At 40.4% G+C, this 22,723-nt stretch overlaps 1 protein-coding gene across 6 annotated transcripts in view; it reads left to right on the plus strand.

The window, feature by feature from the left end:
• NRG1 (neuregulin 1) overlaps positions 1–22,723 on the plus strand; it is a 1,121,522-nt gene that overhangs the window by 817,896 nt on the left and 280,903 nt on the right. The window lies entirely within an intron of this gene.

The raw sequence follows: 22,723 nt of genomic DNA on the forward strand, positions 1-22,723 counted from the left end.
TTTCAGACACTAATTCTGTTTCAGTTTAACTTGGATCAATGGACTTATCTTTGCTTCTGTGCAGTTATCTTTTTCAACAACAATAGGATTCTTTATCTATATGGCTTAGTGGGTGAAAGGACGCACTAACCTTACCTACTGCTCCTTTTATGTCAGAAAATCCATTTTCGAATCACTTTTCCTTGGACCCAAGTAAGTCTGATTTTTTCCCTACATTTTGTAATTTGTTACATTTACATTTTAGGTGGGTTTTTCTTAATCGACTTTTCTGATAAAAGGGTTGTGGTTCTAAATCAATCACCATCAATCATGCTACCAAGCAGTGGTGAAGTACCCTTTTTAAAATGTTTTATTTAGAAGAATTGCTCATTTCAGATACAACAGATGATACAAGTTGAATCTAGTAGGGTTTAGTAAGAGACAATAAACATATTAAACAAAGCCTTATGTACTTTTTAAGGTGAAAAAAATCCCCCAAGATAGAGTCTGTGCTTAGGAACTACCCCTGTTAAATACTTAATAAATAACATTTGTAATGTTCAAATACCAAAAAAAAAAAAAAAAAAAAATTTTTTCTTGTTCAGAGTCTCTTCTTGAGTCAACCTATTCTCAGCTTTAATGACCCCAAATAAGGTAAACAAGCTGATTTAAGTTACAACTAACTTAAAAATTATACATTTGACTCTTTTGTAAATAACTTTAGGGCCGATGCTCAAAATAATTGGAACTAGCTATGAAAAGAAAGCTAGAAATAAGAATGGGGAAAATTGGTAGTTAAGTGTCCATAGAGATGTGTGGACCATCTGCAATTCCTATATTTAAATAAGGAGAAGAGGGAGATGGGGACTCACTCTCTCCTTCACAGCCACATGACTGAACTGGCCCAGCCAATATCTCATCAGATGTCTCCACCACTTTACAAAGCCACTGGGAATTTCCACATGGCTTATCAAGGGATAAATACAAAACTGGTATAGGAAGAGGGGAATGGGAGGTTACTTCCAAAGACTCTGACCCTGAGTTCTTGGCATTTATTGGTTTGGTTTTTTTTTTTTTTTTTTTTTGACAGAGTTTCACTCTGTCGCCCAGACTAGAGTGCAGTGGTACTATCTCGGCTCACTGCAACCTCTACCCCCGGGTTCAAGTGATTTTCCAGCCTCAGCCTCCTGATTAGCTGGGATTACAGACACCGCCATAACACCCATCTAATTTGTGTAATTTTAGTAGAGACAGTGTTTCACCATATTGGTCAGGCTGGTCTTGAACTCCTGACCTCAGGTGATCCACCTGCCTTGACCTCCCAAAGTGCTGGGATTACAGGTTTGAGCCACCATGCCCGGCTTTTGGCCTTTATTCTTTATTTTCCCCAATATTAATCCCTAATGAAATGCATTTAGTACACATTCATCTTTTTAAAATGTGCAGTTTTTGTCACTGAAATAGTGTAAAGGACACCAGAATGGTTGGAAGATGATTTTTGTGGTCTTCCACAAGTCCTATTTTTGTGACTCTGAGCAAGTCTTAACTTTCCCTACATTTCCTCACATTTAGGGCAAGGGTACTCTTCAGGCTCAACTGCAGTATCTGTGGGAGTGCTTTGTGTTTTGTAACATGCATCTTACTAGTGTCTTTGTTGCTGTTTGCGTTGTAGTGAGGGTTCCCCCACTCCCTCATAACACTGTAAAGAAATGCTGAGACTAAGTTGTAGGGAGTGGGAGCCATCTGGTATCTTTATTTATGTAATAAACCTCCCTTCACAATTCTGTTACTGTAAAATTTCTCCTTGGAATTCCGATAGTATTTTTGCTATGTGTTTTGACCTTTTGCTATTGGGAAGATACAAGTTTATGAATGACAAATGGGTAGGGGAATTTAGGCTACAGAGTTAAGTAGGAAGAATGAAGTCTTTGCAAGAGTTAGAATCCAGTTTGACCTTGAACAAGTTACTCAATAACTAAGCCCCGTTTGCAAAATCGTGTTGTTAAAGGGATTAGAGATAACATACCTACATATGTACATATGTACACTGGTATGGAGAATGGACTGGATAAATGGGTGCTGTTACCAATGTGATTATTCCTATTCTCTTTAAAAATAGAGTATTTTATGCATACACAATACTCATTCAATTCAATTTGCCTTAGTGCACAGCGATGGAATTTTAGAACTGGAATTGACTTCAGAAATAATCTGGTAAATGAAATCTTTTCTAGCATCTTCATTTTATGGTTAAGGAAACTAACGTCCTGATAGCTAAAAGTCATCATTTTCCTTTAAAATATATAAATATTCACAGATCTTGGATCAGAACTCCAAAGTCATAATAAGGGCTTTTCCTATTTCTATAGTGTTTCTAATACTACAACATGCTATTGCTGGACCTTTCATTCTCTAGTTCCATCCTGGTTTCTAGACCCAACCAAATATACCTAATTGAATTCCAACCCACAAGTACCTCAGCAATGAGAAGTCTGACTTATGGTTTATGATTTCTGTAGACTTAAATCAGCCCTGGCTTCTATCCTTACATTGGTTTTATTTTATATTTTTTTGTTTGCCTTTAGAGAAATGATCATGTTCTGTCATCCAGGCTGGAGTGTAGTGACATAATCACAGCTCACTGGAGCCTCAAACTCCTGGGCTCAATTGATCTTCCTGCTTCAACCTCCTGAGTAGCAGCTGGGACTACAGGCATACACCATCAGGCCCAGCTACATTTTTAAATTTTTTTCTAGAGATGATGTCTCGCCATGTTTCTCAAGCTGGTGTTGAACCCCTGGCCTCAAGCAATCCTCCCACCTCAGCTTCCCAAAGTAGTAGGATTACAGGAATAAGCCACTGTGCCCAGCGCCACCCTTACATGTTTTCTCTTGGCATCCTGATCCCTGGACACAACCCCATTGAGATGCCTTTCCGTTTGATATTTTTCTTAGTCACTTACCAAATGTGTTTAGAGTAATATATTCCCTTATATTGGTGGCAGAATATAGCACTCATGTAGATTTAATGAACACAGACATGCTGCCCCATACTTGTAGATAAAACAATCATGAAATTAAAATAAATATTTTGTTTAGAATAGTATCATCTTGACTGTCATACACTTATTCTAACAATATTGCCCATTCCTGAAAACATTCTGGGAACTCCTTGAACTAAAAATTACTATGGTAAGAAGAGTTTTTCTGGGAGTTGGGAAACTGATTCCATTAGAAGGCAGATGGTGATAGTCTCACAGCACGCTCTCCCCCATGCGGTCTCTATTCTATAGGGATGTAGTATTTCCAGAAGCATCCCTTCCCTCCAGGGCCCTGAAGACCCTACCTCTGCTTCTGCCTTGGACTGCTCTCAGTGATAGTTCGTTTTTTTGTTTTTTTTTTTTTTTCTTTTTTTTTTTTTTAGACAGGATCTCGCTCTGTCACCAGGCTGGAGTGCGGTGGCACCATCTTGGCTCACTGCAACCTCTGCCTCCTGGGTTCAAATGATTCTCCTGCCTCAGTCTCCCAAGTAGCTGGGACTACAGGCACGTGCCACCACGCCTGGCTAATTTATGTATTTTTTTTTAAGTAGAGGCAGGGTTTCAGCATGTTGGCCAGGATGGTCTCAAACTATTGACCTCGTGATCCGGCCACCTTGGCCTCCCAAACTGCTGGGATTACAGGCATGAGCCACCATGCCTGGCCAATATTCCTGTTTTTATGGTTGCTGTTGTATGCTGTGGCACAGGTACTGTGTGGGAATGAAGATGCTAGGTAATGTACTGGTATAGACTCATTTGCTGATTTGAGGATTATTGGTTTATTTATGCAAAGCACATAGGATCATAGGATTGGTCTCTAGGAGAATGGAGTAATTAGTACCATGAAGACTCATAGACAATGCTTCCTCCCCTAGAAACTGATCATTTTTCAAATTTTGGCACTGATCTTTCCTGCCTGCTTCCTGACTCTTACTTACCACCTTGTGAAAAAGCCCCAAGCACTAGAAGCAGCTTCCTGAGCTTACTGCCATCCCTTCAAAGGTCCCTGGACACCACTGCTTGACTCCTACCTTAGAAAGTGCCTACTCGGCCAGGCACGCTGGCTCACGCCTGTAATCCCAGGACTTTGGGAGGCTGAGGTGGGAGGATCACGAGGTCAAGAGATCAAGACCATCCTGGCTAACATGATGAAACCCCATCTCTACTAAAAACACAAAAATCAGCTGGGCATGGTGGGGCATGCCTGTAGTCTCAGCTACATGGGAGGCTGAGGGAGGAGAATCACTTGAAGCTGGGAGGTGGAGGTTGCAGTGACCTGAGATCATGCCACTGTACTCCAGCCTGGCGACAGAGAGAGACTCTGTCTCAAAAAAAAAAAAAAAAAAGAAAAGTGCTCCTCATACCCTCCCCCTATTTTTTCTGACTTCGATGCATGTATTCTTTTTGTTTGTTTGTTTTTCAGAGACAAGGTCTTGCTCTGTCGCCTAGGCTGGAGTGCAGTAGTATGACCATAGTTCACTGCAGCCTCAAACTACTTCTGGGCTCAAAGTGATCCTCCCGCCTCATCTCCCAAGTAGCTGGGACTATAGGCGCAGGCCACCATGCCTAGATTGTGCCTGTTTTCTTAAGGCAGAGATGATCTAAAAGTGTGGTAGAGGGAAAAGAAGATGAGACTTAGAGCTTAAATAAATCTAGGTGAAAATGTTGCTTCTATCACTCATAGTTTCTGTGATGTTAGGCAAGTTATTTGCAATAAAAATTATTAATATTGTAGAACATGTATTGATCCTATGTATCAGGCTTGAATTAGGTGCTTTAAGTGGGTTGTGTCAATTAATTCATCACTCTGATTTTCAATTTTCTTTTCTAAGAAATGAGATCAAATATGCCTATCTTGCTGGGGAGTAGTAAAAGTTAGACAGGTCGCTGCTTCTGGATCCTGCAGGGTAGAGAAAATATTATACATCTGCATGTGTGGATGTGAAGGAGACACAGATACATAAGGTAAATGAGAATTTATTATAAAGGTGTATTTGACAGAAATTGGGGAAAAAAGGAAAATTGGAGAAGATATCTCTCTGTGAGATTAAAGACAAATAGGGGAAAAATTGGACCAATGACAAGAATTAGAGCAAGGTATGTAAAGAATTCCAGAGCTGGCTCTAAGAGATAGAGCAGCTGGTCATATATGAAAGGGATGATTCATTCTTCAGGGGCTATCCCTTGTGATCCTATCTCCTTGCACAAGCTATCAGTTAATTTATTGATTCACCTCCCTTACGTGCTCGTAGGCATCAAGAATACAATTGATCACATACAATTACAGAAAAGTTTCATTTCAGGAGGTCAAACAGGAAGTTTCTTTCTGACTTATTTTGAAGTACTCATGATGACATGATGACAACGGAGAAAAATAAACATAATCTTTTATGGGTAGGGACCATGTGATCTCTTTTCTTTCAAGCTCCAGAGGGTTTATAAGACATTTTCCATGTTCAATTTGATTCCGGATATGATATGTTGGGTAGAACGGACTCTTTTTGACAACACATGAGAATTACCAATGATCCCAGCATTTGCTGCTCTTGATAGTAATTCTCTTCATTTCCTCTATTTTTATACATGATCTGCAGTAAATATTGACAGTTTTGTTGCTGGAAAGAATAATACAGTGACAGCTTTTCTTAAGCTCCAAACTGAATTTCGTGGTTAATTGATTGGCCAGCTGGCCCTGCCGTCTCTTGACCTCTACAAGAGCCAGCAAGATTGATGGTTTCAACAGCCTTTCATGGTGCACTAAAGCATTCAGATCTATCTTTTGTTATTTGGAAAACACTGAGTTCTTATGTAGCACATTATTTACATGGACTCAAGGGCTGACGAGTTGGGAGGCAGCAAATGCCCAACTGGAAGACAATGTCTGTAGATCAAAGAAGCCGATGAGACAGAGAGTTCATAAAATGTGAATACAATTCCAGGGGAGAATGGATGATTACGGAAGCAGAAAGCCAATTGAGTTAAATATTCATTCCAGCAACAAGTCTGATCGTCTCACCGGGACCCGTGCCTCTCCAAAGTTTCCTAAGCTTTTCAAGGTCTACACAAGGAAAGAACAAAGTCGTCAAGGATGCTCTCATCCTGGAAAGCCGGCTGCAAGATGGCATGAGCCAGAGGTCAGCGGCCACCACTGAGAGTTCATCGTATTCGGCCACATAAAGAATAAGGCCCAAGCAGTGGTTCTGCAGGAGCAGTTCAGTGTCATCAATACCAATGAGCCCTAATGAATGTGACAATTTAGAATGATTGGGCCATTTCCTCCAAAACTTTTTTCTCCTCAAAAACAAAACAGGCCTGAAACTCATGCGTTACATATGCTGTTTAGATTTTCATACAATAATGTCACAAAGCAGATGACAGGAAGGTATATTAACAAGTGAGACATTGGGATATGGTGCTTTGTTCAAGAGCATCAAAGCATTAAATACATTTTTTAAAAAAATACCATTGGCGTAGTTTTTCCACCTATTTCTGAATTGCCATCAAAATTTTAACTTTTAATGATTTTTAGAAGTAGGTTGGATGGGGTGGTGGGAGAGGCATAGAGGATTCAGAAAAATAAAAACTAAATCCAAAGATAGTATTGAATGAGAATTATTAATAAGAATTATTAATTGAGTGTCTTCTCATAAAAATAGTAACATCTGTTCTTTGGTTGCTCACAATACATAGTTTAACTCCATATATAATTTAATGAATGAAATGTGCCACTTTGGTTTCAGGTTTGCATCTTGGAAAAGATGTTAGTAGAAACAAGTCAGTTTCCCTCTGTTCCTTTTTGCTTAGCTTTCTGGGCTGTCTTCACCAGTGACACAGTTCCTTTGTAACAGAATGCATTGGAGATTTGAAAAATCACGACAGATAATAAATCTCTATATACTTCTCATCCTCTGGAACAATTGAGACGTTGAAATTGCCTGATCTTTTTGAGTGAGTGTTGCCACTTTGACCCAGGCAAATGAGAAATAAAACAACAATACCAACCAGCAGTTTCAAGTATCCTTCTGCTGCATAATAACTCAGCAGTAGGCTTTGCTAATGATGTTTATGAGCTGCCAGGCTTGGATTGGCCCTTAAGCAGGGAGGCATTTGCCCAGTGGGCCTCTTCCATGTGGGGGGCCTTTTTGCAGCCTGGGGGCCCTTTTAGGTGATTCTCAGCAGGAGTGGTCTCTTCAGGCCAAAGACTTTTGCAATGAGCTAACTGTGTTCAATTATTGCTTTCAGGTCCACCCTACATTCAAATGTTTTGGGATACCAACATAATACCATAAAAATGATGGTGTAGGACATGTCTATGCTAATAGTCATGACTGGTTTGTTTTAGGTATTATTTATTTTTTTGATACTGTTAATAAAAAGCAAACAAGCCAAAAACAAGTACTCCCCAATGTTTAATAGAGATCGTTGTACCCTAAAATCATATAGCACATTAGAGTGCAATAAAGCTGAGTGTAACAAGCATCAACAATCAGCTACGAAATGAGTATGGAAATAGAGTATATCCAAAGAAGACAGAAGTATAGACCACATGATGACAGCGGGATAAAGACAAAGGAGAAGGTAATCGAGAGCCAAGGGTTAAACCATTCAAATTGTCCTTTGGCATTAAAATGATCCAAGATGTTTCATGAATTCAGGTTGAAAAAGGAAATCCGTAAACCCCAATATGCTTTAGGTTTCATTTGACGCCCACAAGCTGAAACTACCTCTTGGTGGTGTGTGTCTTTACATCAGCAAAGAATATAATTGAATTTGGAAATTATCTCCAGTACAACCTGTTTGGACCTGCTGTTTCACCTTCCTGAAAACTGTTGCATTGAGTTCTACTGGGGAAAATTCTTGAGATAGCATCTGTTTACTAAGAAGAGGTTGTGCTCACCTGCTCTAAGGTATTGAAATAAATTGTAAATCTATACCTAATTCATATAAACAGAATTTCAAGGAAAAACAAAAACATAAGAGACAGACCCTGGCAGAGTGTCAAGGAATTTGTTAGGGTCCCAGTCCCTGTACCTTATGGGAGAATTAAATTCATTAAACTGGGTCAGACGTGGTGGCTCACACCTGTACTCTCAGCACTTTGGGAGCCCGAGGCAGGTGGATCACCTGAGGTCAGGGGTTTGAGACCAGCCTGGCAAAAATAGTGAAACCCCATCTCTACTAAAAACAAAAAATTTAGTCAGGTTTGGTGGTAGGTGCCTGTAATCCCAGCTAGTCAGGAGGCTGAGGCAGGAGAGTCACTTGAACCTGGGAGGCAGAGGCTGCAGTGAGTCGAGATCGCACCACTGCACTCTAGCCTGGGCCACAGAATAAGACTCGGTCTCCAAAAAATAAGTAAAAAAAATAAATTCATTAAACTGAACAAATTGAGCCCAATTTATTTGTCATAGTTCAAAGAAAAGGGGAGAGTAGAGTGAAGGGGCTTAGTGTAAATGACTGGTCAGGTACTCAAAGGTTTAGAGCATCTTAACCCTTATTTTTCTTTACATAATTTATTCTCATTCTTGTTTTTTTGTTTGTTTGTTTGTTTTTTGAGATGGAGCCCCACTCTGTCACCAGGCTGGAGTGCAGTGGCATGATCTTGGCTCACTGCAATCTCCGCCTCCTGGGTTCAAGCAATTCCCCTGCCTCAGTCTCCGGGATAGCTGGGACTACAGGCATGCACCACCATGCCCGGCTAATTTTTTCTATTTTGGTAGAGATAGGGTTTCACCATGTTGGTCAGGATGGTCTCGATCTCCTGACCTTGTAATCCACCCGCCTCGGGCCTCCCAAAGTGCTGGGATTACAGTTGTGAACCACCACACTCAGCCCATTCTTGTTTCTTGGTAAAGGAAAATCCAACTGTATACATCTTCTTTAGGATCACTTAAAGACACATACAGATCTGTCAAATAGATGTCCAACATTTTGGTAGGCTTTGAAAGGAGGTGCAGAAGGATGAGAAGGAATTTAGGGAGATCATTATCTGAATCATTGAACAAATGCTCCTTAAGCACCTGGTAAAGAGAGGCTACTGAGAAGCAGAGCATGTGGTCCCAGCTTTTGGGGTGACAAAGTAAAATGGCAGAAGCAATTTGCAATGATCTCACCTATATGTGGAATCTAAAAAAAGTCAACCTCATGGAAACAGTAGAAAGGTGATTACCAAATCTGGGGGCTGAGAGAGAGAGAGAGGGAAGGGGAAATGCTGTCAAAGGATGCAAAGTTTCAGTTAGACAGAAAAAATAAACTTCAGTGATCTATTGCACAGCATGGTGACCACAGTTAAAAATAATGTGTGGTACATCTCCAAATCGCTAAAAAAAAAAAAAAAGATTTCAAATGTTCTCACCATAAATAATAATAATAATAATAATAATAATGAGGCAAGGTGATAGAGATGTTAATTAGCTTGATTTAACCTTTCTACAATGTATATGTGTTAGTCTGTTTTTGCATTGCTGTAAAGAAATACCTGAAGCTGAGTAATTTATAAAGAAAAGTGGCTCACGGTTCTGTAGATTATAAAGGTAGTGTGATGCTAGCATCTGCTTTTGGTGAGGGCTCAGAAAGTTTCCAATCATGGCAGAAAGCAAAGGGGGAGCCTACATATCAGATGGTGAGAGGGAGCAAGAGTTGAGGGGGAGGTGCCACACTCTTTTAAACAACCAGATCTCACATGAACTCAGAGCAAGAACTCACTTGTTTTCATGAGAACACCACCAAACTATTCACGAGGGATCCACCCCATGACCCAAACACCTCCCACTAGGCCCCACTTCTAACACTGCGGATTACATTTCAACATGAGATTTAAAACCATGTCAGTATACATACCTCAAAACATGTATCACATTGTACCCTATACATATAGGGTACAATGCTTGTCAAAGCTTCTCTGCTTGTCAAAGAAAGAAATAATTTAAAAATAAATAGGCCAGGCACAGTGGCTGATGCCTATAATCCCAGCACTTTGGGAGGCAATGGCGGTCAGATCCCTTGAGCCCAGGAGTTCAAGAGCAGCCTAGGCAACATGATGAAACCTCATCTCTAAAAAAAATACAAAAATTAGCCAGGTGTGGAGGAGCACACAGGTAGTCCCAGCTACTCAGGAGACTGAGATGGGAGGATTGCTTGAGCCTGGGAGGAGGAGGTTGCAGTGAGTTGAGATCATAGCACTGCACTCCAGCCTGGTGACCCATCGAGATCCTGTCTTAATACATAAATAAATAAACAAACAAAGGTTGTGTTAGAACAACAAAGAAAAAGAGTGACAATGCAAGGCACATAACTAGCATGTGCCAATGAGTGACCAAGGAAACAAGTGCAAAGCAAGAAAAGTTAGCCATTATCATGGTCCATGGATAATACTCTCAACCCAAGCTCTTGAGTGAAGCAGTATTGTGCAGTGGTTACGTTTATGGACCTAGTAGTCAAACTGCATGAGTTCAAATCCCAGCTTTATAGCTAATGGTTGCATTATCTTGGGCAAGTCATTTAATGTCTCCACCTTAATTGATTCACCTCTAATATAGAGCTGATAGGAGTCTGAAATAGCTCCTATAAGGACTAAATAAATTAATATAGAGAGAGCATTCATAACAGTGTTTTGTGGACTTTCTGAAGCTGCTGAGCCTTCCAGTTGCCTTAAAGAATGGATTGGATTAGGGTGGAGGAGATGAAAAAAAGGCATCACAGTACATCAAGTGAATGGGGCCAGTGTAAGTAGAATACAGGAATAAGGAAATGCCCAGCTTGTTGGGGGGGTTAGTATGAAGACCTCTAACTGGGACTGAAAGTTCTAATAACAGTAAAATATCCTGGCCTCTAACTGCTAAGTGCCCTGAATACTAAGATGAGTTTATTTTTCATTCTATAGACAATTTCCATCTCTTTCTTTCAAAACAAACAAATGGTGATGCTGTATGAGTAACAGAAGATGACAGAACAGAACTGTGAACAGAATTAAGCCCCTGCAATCAAATAAAATTCACAGAAAACTTAATTTACCACATTAATGTTATGCATAATCAGTGTTGTGCTGGTAACCAGCTCTCCGGGGGGGGGGGGGGAAGAAAAAGAAAAGAAAATTCCTGATTTGTTAAAATACTGTCACTATGGCCCATTGAAGCTATCAAAATGAGGCACATAACAGGAAATTGGGAGGAGAGTTATGCAATCAGCTCTTGCTAGAAAATGGTGATCAATGACATTACCCTTATAGAACCAATCCAAATTAGGGGGTGGTTTTCTTTCTACGTGTGTGTGTGTGTGTGTGTGTGTGTGTGTGTGTGTTCTCTGGTATCTGTAAATAATATCCATATTAGTTTCTCCATCTATTCTTTGCACATCACTGGTACATGCCTCAGATCAAAATCTCCCATGCTTTTCTGGGCAGATCCAGGCTGGGATCTCAGTATCCCTGCTTCCCTGAAGCTGCCCAACCTCACTCCCTTCATTGCTCTGCTGTGATTAGGAACGGGCCATTCCAAGGACCATGGGGTGCTCTGTGGGATAAGCCCAGTCCCTCTTCCATACACAAGGATCAGGGGCCAGATGCTGACAAGAGGAAATGCATGGAGCAGAGAGAGGGAACAGGCTGATGGGCTCAAGTTTCCAAGACTCTTTGGAGTGTTGAGTCAGAAGGAGCTGTGGGGGAAGAGGGCGGGAACAGGGTAGTGGAATAACATGCAGACAGATGGGCTGAACTGAAGCTTCAGAAGCACTCCCAGCCTCCAACCAGGAGTTCTTACACCAGGTTGATGTTAGGGAACAACCCCAGCTTTAAAACTTATTTACACCAAAGTGCCAGATGACTCATTTGAGACAAGGCTTTGATCTTAGTGGACAGGGTGTTAGACAGCATGAGGCTTAGGTTGCCAGGTGTCTTCCCACAGTTCCTGTCTTGCTATGTTACCCACTCAATTCATGTCAGGATGACACCGCATTGGCATGACCCAAGGGAGCCCATAACTGACATGAATGTGTGTGTGTTGATTGGGGAGATGAGAAAGAGAACATTTCTTCCAGATTTTCTAGTTCTTATAGTTCATAGTGTTAATCCTCATCTCCACTTCTCTGCCACTTCTCTGGCTAAATCCAAAGCACAGCCTGGCTAGAGAGGACTTCTCTTCCTTGGGGGTTCTAGTCTATTGTCTGAGTTGTGACAAACATTTCCATTCCCGTAATTACCCACTCGCCTTGTCTCTGAAGAGGCATTCACAGAATAAACCAAAAGAATTATAGTGTTAGGAAGATGTCAAATCATTTCACCTCTGCTCCATCTCCAGCTTTTCCTTCTTCCCCCATGAAATTTATGCAATTTAGTTGCCTCTTGTTGTTCATTGGTCTGGACTTAGAGCAAAGTGACTACTTCAACTTCTTGTGCTCAGTATATGCCACAGTTGCTTACATGATACTTCCATTTGTCACTTGATAAGCCTTTGCTAGAATTTCCTTCTCTCCCTCTTCAACCTTATAATGATCTTGAAGGCAATGTCAGAGGTTAGGTAAATCTTTGTGTTCCCTGCTTGAGCACAGGTGAGCTGTCGTGTCAATTTCCTTACACTGCTGAGAAGAGGGGATGTGGGTGGACAGGGACCCCCAGAAACAACTTCACCACTTTCACAGTTTCCATCATTGCCTCCAATGTCCACTCACGTTAGAAAGTTCGGGCAGAACCCAGAGTTTCAGGGAAAGTCATCTGAGGTTTGGTTTAGGCAGGAAATAGAACAAAACCAGTGTACCAAGGAGAATACAGTGGAAATGAGAAGGAAAGGAATGAAGAAACTGCTAGGCTACTAAAATGTCCAGGTACAAACTACTGAATATCCACCTTTGCGCTGTCAGTGAGCATAAAAAGAAATAGACAATGGCAAGATGCATTTTGAATTAGTGTGATTTAAGGACTGGCTGATGTGGAGAAAACATGAAAGAAGGAAGTCAACTTTGACAGAGATTTCAAGAGCAGATCACTGATGAAATGTAATAGCATTCAGAAAATACAGAAGTTAACATGGGCTTTGATGGAAACATGAGTTCAGTTTGAAGCATTTTGAAGTCAAGGTGATTGGGTGAAATATAAACGATGCTGTCCAGCAGGCACAGAATCTATTTGGAGTCATTTGTATAACATACCTATGCCTTTTTTTGTTTTTGTTTTTGTTTTTTTCTTTCTCTTACTGTAGACTTAGATACGAATTCACTTTTGTCTTTTTCTGCTAGGCCAATATATATGTTCTCAGCTTAGAAAATGGGCTTTTTGATTTGCTTATTTCTATTTCTTTTTACAGAAGTTAACACGTTTATTTGTGACCTATTAAAATCATGAAGTATTACCACTGGGTTTTGTGTTTTAATGGAAACATTTCATGTTTAGAGAATAATGATAATTAAAATTTATATGAATTAAAATTTTAGCCTGTAAATAATAAACAGAGTCTGGAAATATCTTCATACCATCATCTATCCTTCCTCTTAAATCTTAATCACAAAGAAAATCAGGCATAGTTAAAATGCACTGTGCAACCTTCCATTCAGAGAATTCTTGTGCAAGGAAGGATTCCAAAAGGTTTCAGAAATACTAAACTTCTTGAAATTGAAATTGAAATCCTTCTTGGCTTCTCTACCTGTTACTCCCTCTGCAGTGTTCAGTATAGTGTCTGCTCTCCCTCCCTTCTTTTTCTTTTTTTCTTTTTTTTTTTTTGAGACAGATTTTCACTCTTGTTGCCCAGGCTGGAGTGCAGTGGCGCAATCTCGACTCACTACAACCTCTGCCTCCCGGGTTCAAGCGATTCTCCTGCCTCAGTCTCCCAAGGAGCTGGGATTACAGCAACCATGCCCAGCTAATTTTGTATTTTCAGTAGAGATGGGGTTTCTCCATGTTGGTCAGGTTGGTCTCGAACTCCTGACCTCCGGTCACCCGCCTGCCTTGGCCTCCCAAAGTGCTAGGATTACAGGCGTGAGTCACAGTGCCTGGTCTGCTCTCCCTTTCTTCACTTTTCTGCATCTTCTCTCATATTAATAATAAGCTTCTATCTTTCCTTAATTGTTTACATGTCTGCCTGTCCTCCTTCTCCACCCCATGAACTCCTCAAAGGCAGAGTCCCTGTCTTTTTTATTTTATATCCCTAATGATACCTGCAAACAGACACTCAAGAAGGAAGGAAGGAAGTAGGTGGGAGAAAGGAAGAAGAAAGGAAAATGAAATTAACTAGTAGTTTGTTTCCCTGTTTCATTGAGAACACACATAGTCACCAAACAAGTAAACAATTGTCAGAATATTGCATTTTACACTCCTGAGAGAAGTTGCTGCTTCTGTGGCAATTCTATCTAATTAAGCTTCCCCTTAAAGTTGTAATCTTTTCTTTCAAATCTCGTAATACCTCTTATTTAGGTGATCATTACCAATTATATCTTTCCCACTCAACCCCCTAAAGTTATCCTTGAATACATGAGCCTTGCAAATTATATTGTATTTCCCTCAATTTGCATTTGCACTTACTTCTTTTTATTTATTTTTTTTCTTTTTTTGCTTGAAACCGAGTTTTGCTCTTATTTTCCAGGCTGGAGTGCAATGGAGCGATCTCGGCTCACTGCAACCTCTGCCTCCTGGGTTCAAGCAATTCTCCTGCCTCAGCCTCCTGAGTAGCTGGGATTACAGGCGGCCCCCACCATGCCCAGCTAATTTTTTGTATTTTTAGTAGACAGGGTTTTGCCATGTTGGCCAGGCTGGTCTCCAACTCCTTACCTCAAGGGATCTGCCCACTTCGGCCTCCCAAAGTGCTGGGATTATAGATGTGAGTCACCGCACCCAGCCTCAGAATTTCTTACTGTATAATCCTTTTATATTTTGTTTTAACTAACACAAAACAATAGCGGGAGTTCTTATTCAGATAGCTGACAAATTCCAGGCACCTCCTGTACTATAAGTGTCCCTCATAGCACAAAGGGGAAAGCTGCCCTTTAAGAATCCATAAATGCAATGAAACTCTACTTACGCAACCCAGGACACAGTCATATTAACCCTTAGGACACAAGAATATTAACCTGGAGAAGTCTTTTATAATAGGATATAGTCAAAGTTGATATTAACCCTTAGGACATTAACCCTTAGGACACAGGAATATTAACCCTTAGGACACAGGAATATTAACTTGGAGAAGTTTTTTGTAATAGGATATAGTCAAAGTTGATATTAACCCTTAGGACATTAACCCTTAGGACACAGGAATATTAATCCTTAGGACACAGAATATTAACCTGGAGAAATCTTTTATAATAGGATATAGTCAAAGTTGACATTGTGCTAGAATATTAGAATTTTTTATTTTCTAGAAATTATTTTTTACTCTTTGCTACATTTACTGTTTGATCTCAAAAGAATGTAAAAGCAAGTTTTTAAACACACCATTATTTTCTCAAGAGGCTACAGAATTGATGCCTTTTTTTTTTTTTTTTTTGGAATGGAGTCTTGCTTTGGTGCCCAGGTTGGAATGCAGTGGCACGATTTTGGCTCACTGCAACCTCCACCTCCTGGGTTCAAGCAATTCTCTTACCTTAGCCTCCTGAGTAGATGAGATTACAGGCATGTGCCCCATGCCAGGCTAATTTTTGTATTTTTAGTAGAGGTTTCGCCATGTTGGCCAGGCTGCTCTCTAATTCCTGACCTCAAGCAATTCACTTGCCACAGCCTCCCAAAGTGCTGGGACTACATGTGTGAGCCCTGTGCCAATCCAGAATTGCTGGAACTAAATGCCAACTCTCAAGTGTCTTTCCTTTCACTAGATCTAGTTAATAGCAGGTGTCTGATACATATTACTGAAGTGAATATGAAAAATCCAGAGTAAGCAAGTAAATCATATTTTTTTAATTAAAAACATATAAAGTACATTTTTGTCAAACGAACCTAATTGGCAAAGCAAAATCTCATCTTTTAAATTTCTGAGTTTCCACTATTGATTTAAAAAAAAAAAGTAAAACAGTATTGGATTATAATGCTTTTCATACTCAAAAAAAAAAAGAAAAGAAAAAAAGAAAAGAAAAGAAAAAAACAAAAACAGAAGTTGGGTAAAAACAAGTTCTGACGAAAAGCTGTGATACTGCCTCAAATGAGCCTGTGACCCCACCTATTGCTCCATTTCTATGCCATGAGGGTAAAGGGAAACGAAATGCAACTTGAATTCATTTGACTTCTTAAGTCTTACAGAGAAAGAAATTGATCAGAAAAGAGACATTTTTGGAGACTGGTATTTTTTTAATTCTTGCTTGTAAGGCAGGGCTTGGTGACTTCTGGTCTCCTCCAATAGCTTAATTTTCCTCACAAAAGTAACCTTTGGTTCCACGAGCGTTGGCTCATGTGTTTGTGCTCTGCTATTTCAGAGATAAGAGCCAAATGATTTTAGAAATCCAAGAGCAAATGAAATGTGCAACATTTTATCCTTGGATTGCTTGAGACCACCTCCGTATGCCTATTCCCTGGAGTGCAGACTGTCTTGCAAGCATTTGGTGCCACTGAACTCTGAAAATCAGGGCATGCAGCATCTGCTGGGGAACACAATCTGGTTTCTGTGGATCAGAAGCATTTCTCTACACGTTAGAGTCTTAAGGATTTTTAAAGAGAGCAGGTCTACCCATGCAACTCGTTACCCATCTCTTTCAACTGGAGTCAGAACTAAGAAAGCTCAGCAGATGGTTGTGGAGTGAGGTAAATTTACATGCAGCCTTCAGTCATTAGTGACAGATCTATTTTAAAGGGACGAGGTTGTGCAACAAGGGTACAAAGGCAGCTCATGGTTCTAATTGTTGGGCTCCATTAGAAGGGGTCTTTCTGGAGACTGTGGTTTCTTAGAGCACCGCAGTCTACCCCTGAATGAAAGGCATCCTGCTGGCTAATTAACTTGCAGCACTTTTCTTCTCTATTGTGCCTTGATTTTTTGTTTTGTTTGGTTTTAATCTCAGACCTTGTTTCTAGTAGGACTGATGGACTCTTCCATTATTTCACCCAAATATTTTATGAAGAACAGAGTTTCCAATCAAACACTCACTCCGATTTCATTACTTTCAGCATACTTTTCATTCTTATAATCTGCAATAAAGAGAGAAGATGATGAACATTTAAGCTGGTTTGAGTAAGTACATTGCCAAAGCAAAATCAGAGGAATTCATGGAAGACTGGGAAGGTGAAAGGAATCTTTCTCTCAGAATTGTGATGGTAACAGATGAAATAAAATGTGGGAGCAAATGAAGACATTGAAAAGAGAGACCATCATACTTCTGACCACGTGGGAAATACCCCCCAAATTGGCTTAAAGGCCCCATGAGGTCAGGCACAGTGGTTCACGTCTGTAATCCTAGCACTTTGAGAGACCAAGGCAAGCAGATCACTTGAGCCCAGGAGTCGGAGACCAGCTTGGGCAACATGGCAAAACCCCATCTCTACCAAAACAAACAAACAAACAAACTAGCCAGGCATGGTGGCAACTGCTTGTAGTCTAGCTACAGCTTCCATGAATTGTTCCGTGATGTTCTCTTAACTCCATGATCTATGGAACAGGCAGACGTGGAGAGACAGTGGGTGGAGGGGAGGAGCCTCAGATGGCACAGAAACCTGTAGCATCTAGATCAGAGTCACACTTCAGAGTTTAGAGTAACAACAGGCACTTGGCCCAGGACTGGGATTGTTACCAGTGGCGAATCCGTGCAGGTCTGCAGCAACCTCAATTCTTGTCTCTTTAGGAGAAAAACTTGCCTTGATGGGCATAAAGCAGGAGAGACTGAAGCAAGTTTTAGAGAGGGAGTGAAAGTTTATTAAAAAGCTTTAGAGCAGGAATGAAAAGAAAGTAAAGTGCACTTGGAAAAGGGCCAAGTGGACATCTTGGAGTTCAAGCGCAGTGGTTTCGCCTTCTGACTTGGAGTTGTATATGCTGGCCTACTTCCGGCACTTCGCATCCCTTTTCCCTTGATTCTTCCGTTAGGGTGGGCCTGCCACATATGTGGTGGCCCGCTAGTGCTTGGGAAGTGAGCATGCGCAGTGTGTTTACTGGCGTTGTACACATGCTCACCTGAGGCGTTCTTCAGGTGAATATACCCAGAAGGTCGTATACCAGTTAAACTCTCATTTGGCCTCTTAGTGCGTATGTGTGAGCCCTCTTGCCCAACTCCTGGGACCTTAACGGGAAGCTGATCATCGCCAGTTTCAGATTTTTCCTATTTATAGAAAGACTGCCTTTCCCTGGAGCTGGCTGGAACCAATTATTGTAGACAGCCAGCTACCAACCACTTGTTCATCACTTGATGGTCGCCTGACATTCCTGGTTGGGGCGGGGGGCACTGTCCTGCTCTGCTCATGTCTGCGTGACTACCTACTGCAGCAGGACCACAGGCAGACTTTTCTTAAGGAGCCTCCCAGGTTTCTTCCTGGTGAAGGACCCAGAGTTTGTGAGCCCAGGACTGCAGATAATCAAAAATATTAAATGATGGAAGCTAAATATTTAAAGTAATAACTCATAATGGCTCTCCAAATGTCTGTAAAAAGCTTTCACTTAACAATAGCTGGCAAATATTATGTCAGTGGAAAATACAGCCAAGTTTTGGCTCATCCAAAATGTTGTCATCACCGCCACTTTAATATTTAAGAGATTAATGTTTCAAGGCTCTTCCAGAACATTGTATTTGGATTCTGATTGAAAGACTTCTCAGTCCTCCCTCATTATTCTTTATGTGTGACTTTGGATGCTCTCAACACACTTAAATTGTATGTCCCTATGGGGAAATGGTTCTCAAAGTGTAGTACCTGAAGCAGCAGTATCAGCTTCACCTGGGAACTTGTTAAAAATACAAATTCTTGCAGCTGGATGTGGTGGCTCATGCCTATAATCCCATTGGGAGGCCAAGGCAGGAGAATATCTTGAGCTTAGGAGTTTGAGACTAGTCTGAGCAACATAGTGAGACCCCATCTCTACAAAAAATAAACAAAATTAGCTGGACATAGGGGTGTGTGCCTGTAGTTCGAGCTATAGGGGAGGCTGAGGTAGGAGGATTGCTTGAACCTGGGAGGTCAAGGCTGCAGTGAGCTGAGATCATGCCATGGCACTCCAGTCTGGGTGACAGAATGAGATTCTGTCTTAAAAAACAAACAAACAAACAAACAAAAATATAACCTGGGGGCCACACCACAGACATACTGAATCAGACGCCTGGGGACGTAGCTCAGCTTGTACTTTAACAAGGCCTCCATGCAAATCTGATGTGCCCTCCAGTTGTAGAATTGATGCTCAGTGGGAATGAGCAGGTACTGGTGCATGATGATATGCAGGACTATTCTTGAGCCAGGTTTTGTGATTCATGAAGTGGGTAATAGTTGCTCAGCATTGTTTCAGTCTCAGTAGCTACGAAGCATTCTATTGGTATCACTGGTATTAAATATGGAGCAGAAGCATAACTCCTCTCCCTCATGGCCACAAGAAGAAAGATCAGTATGTTAGAGTCGAAGGACACCTAAAGCCCCAAAGCCACAGACAACTGCCAGAGTCCAAAATCGTTTGTATCAAGAAATGTTAACACCCTTTTTGTGTTCAAGGTTTATTATTTCTTCACTAAAATTGTCCACTCGCCCCTTTGTTTTATTTTTCACACCTACAAAACTAGCCACGTTTGAAAAAGAAAGAGTGCTTGCCACCCTTTCTGTCCTTAAAGTAAAGGCCTTGTCCACCTCGTTCTGATCTCTGCCTATCCATCACCATTCAGCACTCCTGCTGTGACTTCACCCCCATCTCCAATCTTACATTTTATTTTCTTGGTACTTTTGGGCATGCCTGTGTTGATGGTTTCAGAAGAATACATAGTATATTATGGGGTAACATTTACAAATGTTCTTGAGAGAACTAACTTTTCCCCCTTCATCTCAAGGTGTCGCTGCTTAATTATTACAGCCCCCAAATAATCTCTATGATGTGGTTAACTATCCCTACCTTGCAGAAATCCTAGAATATGAGACGGACCTAGCATATTGTGTGAGACAGACCTAGCATATTGTGTTAGCAACATCTCTTAGAGATGATCAATTATTTGATATCAACACAATTATTGTGGTTACTATTGAAATTTTTTCTTAGTTTCTTAAATTAGTACTATTGGAACTAATCGTAAATAACAAATTTACAAGAAAATCAGTCTCATTATATTATAGCACAAAGAGGATATATTCAAGGAGTTACATCTTTGAATCTATTATTTTGATATGCTTATAAAAATTACTATTTTAATAAATTTCCCAGTCACTCCTATTGTGTAGAAAAAGATGCTTCACTGCTTAAGTATTGTAAGAAGAGACTGGGAACAAGCAGATTAATTTGGTTGTGAGACGGGGAGGTTATGAGCAAAATGTTCTCCTGTGCAAATGAAATAGAAGCTTCCCTTCCCTTCCCTTGCCTTCACTTAACCCTATGTTATTGGATACGTACCAGGTACTAGAGATTCTCTCCCTGGGTAGTCTGGCTTAGAATGGCTCCCCAGGCTCTAGCCATCTGCATAGCTGCTAGAGGAAAAAGCTGTTTCAGTTGGCTCCAAGAAAGTCTCTGGGAATTATAATATATTCATAGAAAAGAGTGTGGAGTGCCCACTTGCACAATGGAAGATCCACAATAATACACCTGGGTCTACGATAGCACCTTCCTGAACTTGGACCACTTCCTCTTTGAGGTTTATGAGGCCAAAGAGATACACACAGAGGCTGCCTTTGTTTGTGATTACCTGGGAATTAGATGGGGTGTCATTCCCCCTTATATCCTTTCACTACAGCTTGTTCACTTTTGAAAAGGTGGAAAACTAAATTCTGTATTGCAAATGTCAAGTCAAATATGCTATATAACCAAGAAATACCAGTATAGAATATCATGTATTCTACACAAAGCTACATTTTCAATATAATCCCCATAATTATTTCACTCATCAGTGAAATGTTTCCAGCTGAGACATAAAACCTTAGTCAATACATTAAGAAAAAAAAAGAAAAAAAAGCCTTTTTCTTCCCAGTCATGGGGACCAGATTGTCTCTATTATTCATCAGGGCCTAGGACAGCACAATGTTGAGCACAAGCTCGAGGTGGCCAATAAATCCTTGTGGAATTGAGTTATATGGGAGTCATTTATTCGGTCACAGCACTGGATTAGGAGGTTGAGTTCTTGATAGATTTACTTTCAGTTGACCTGTGTGACATTTGGTATTTGGTTTTGCAACTTTGTTTTCAGTTTTTTCCATGCACCAATACTCCTAGAATTTTGCTTTTGCCTCTTTTCTTCTCTTTCGTCTTTTTTTTTTTCTTTTTTTGTGGAAAGCATACATCCATATAGAAGACCTCCCTCAATACCTTTCAGATCTGAGTTGCAGCACTTAGCTTAGCTTGTGAAACACTCAGAAGACTTGATTAATATCATCCTATGGACAAAAGTCCGTAAGTAACTTAGAGATGGATCCTTTATTTTTCAAGTAAATAAACTCTAAAATATGAGGACTTCTGAGGTGAAAAGAAAGTGTACGAACCCAAGAAATATTTTAAATGAATCTTGTTTTCCGTCCCTGTGTTCTGAGTAACATCTGTATTCACCCCTTCCTTTCCATTGATTGGAAACCTTTAGTATTCTTTGTACTCTCACAGTCCGATTTCTCAGAACTGCCTGTCCCAGTCTAGGCAGTTGTTTCATTAAACAAATGTTATTAAACAATTTTTTGAGTATGTGTCTTGTGGGGAGGGAAGGCGGGGGGGTTAAATTCATGTATTTTTAGCCAACAGTATTAACAAGAAGTGTTTGAAATGTTTCTGAAACCATAGTGTCATAATAAAAATAAAAATAAGGTGGAGACTGGGTTGTAATTAACACAGAGCTTTTCCATCCAAGATAGAGCTTAAAGGCCTCTGTTTGTTGCGTCACTTTAAAAACAAACCCTACTGCCAGGGATTTCCAATGGCAACTTCACCGTGCTTACCCAAATGGAGGTAATTAACAACCCTTCTCTGTGTTAAATTAGGTATCCACAGAATTGGGAAGCTTCAGATATTTATTGTAAAGCAGAGCCTCTTTTCTTGTTAATCTCCTAAGACAGCAGACTAGTGACTCGCACCCATTAGAACAACTGAACTAAGTAGCTGAATGACAGGTTCTGAGGCCCCTAAGAAGAAAAAACAGAGTCTGGATTAGAGCTGCTTAACAGACCACTCACTGAGGCATGCTCCCTCCCCACGCCCATTTCCTATCCCAGAAAACAACAAACTTCAGATGACCCGCCAAAAACGACTACCTTTTATACTTGTAGTTGAATTATTTCTTCTCTGTTTGAAATTAAATAATGCAAGTTATTTTGTTGCTTTAGAGTGGAGGATTACCTCTTCCTAGACATCTAGTTGAAAAACTAACTGGTATAGAAGGGAAATGCATCTCAAATAGATACAATGACATTCTTGTAATTGCCTCATTTGAAATTGCAGCCTTTCCCTGTGCTAATTGTCATCCCTCAGCCAATTTGGTACATTAAAGTAGATTGTTATTAAAAACAAAATTAAATCCATTGCCAGCATCTTTATTCTCTATCAGAAGAAAAATGTTAAATAAATGCAAATATGCCAGTTTTGCTCTTAACGTTGCCTGAAGTTGCAAGGATGAACTTTGACTTGAAAGATAATGAGTTCCCCACTGTTGGAGGATTTG

This window comes from Chlorocebus sabaeus, chromosome 8, assembly GCF_047675955.1.
Source record: "Chlorocebus sabaeus isolate Y175 chromosome 8, mChlSab1.0.hap1, whole genome shotgun sequence".
Taxonomy (NCBI): domain Eukaryota; kingdom Metazoa; phylum Chordata; class Mammalia; order Primates; family Cercopithecidae; genus Chlorocebus; species Chlorocebus sabaeus.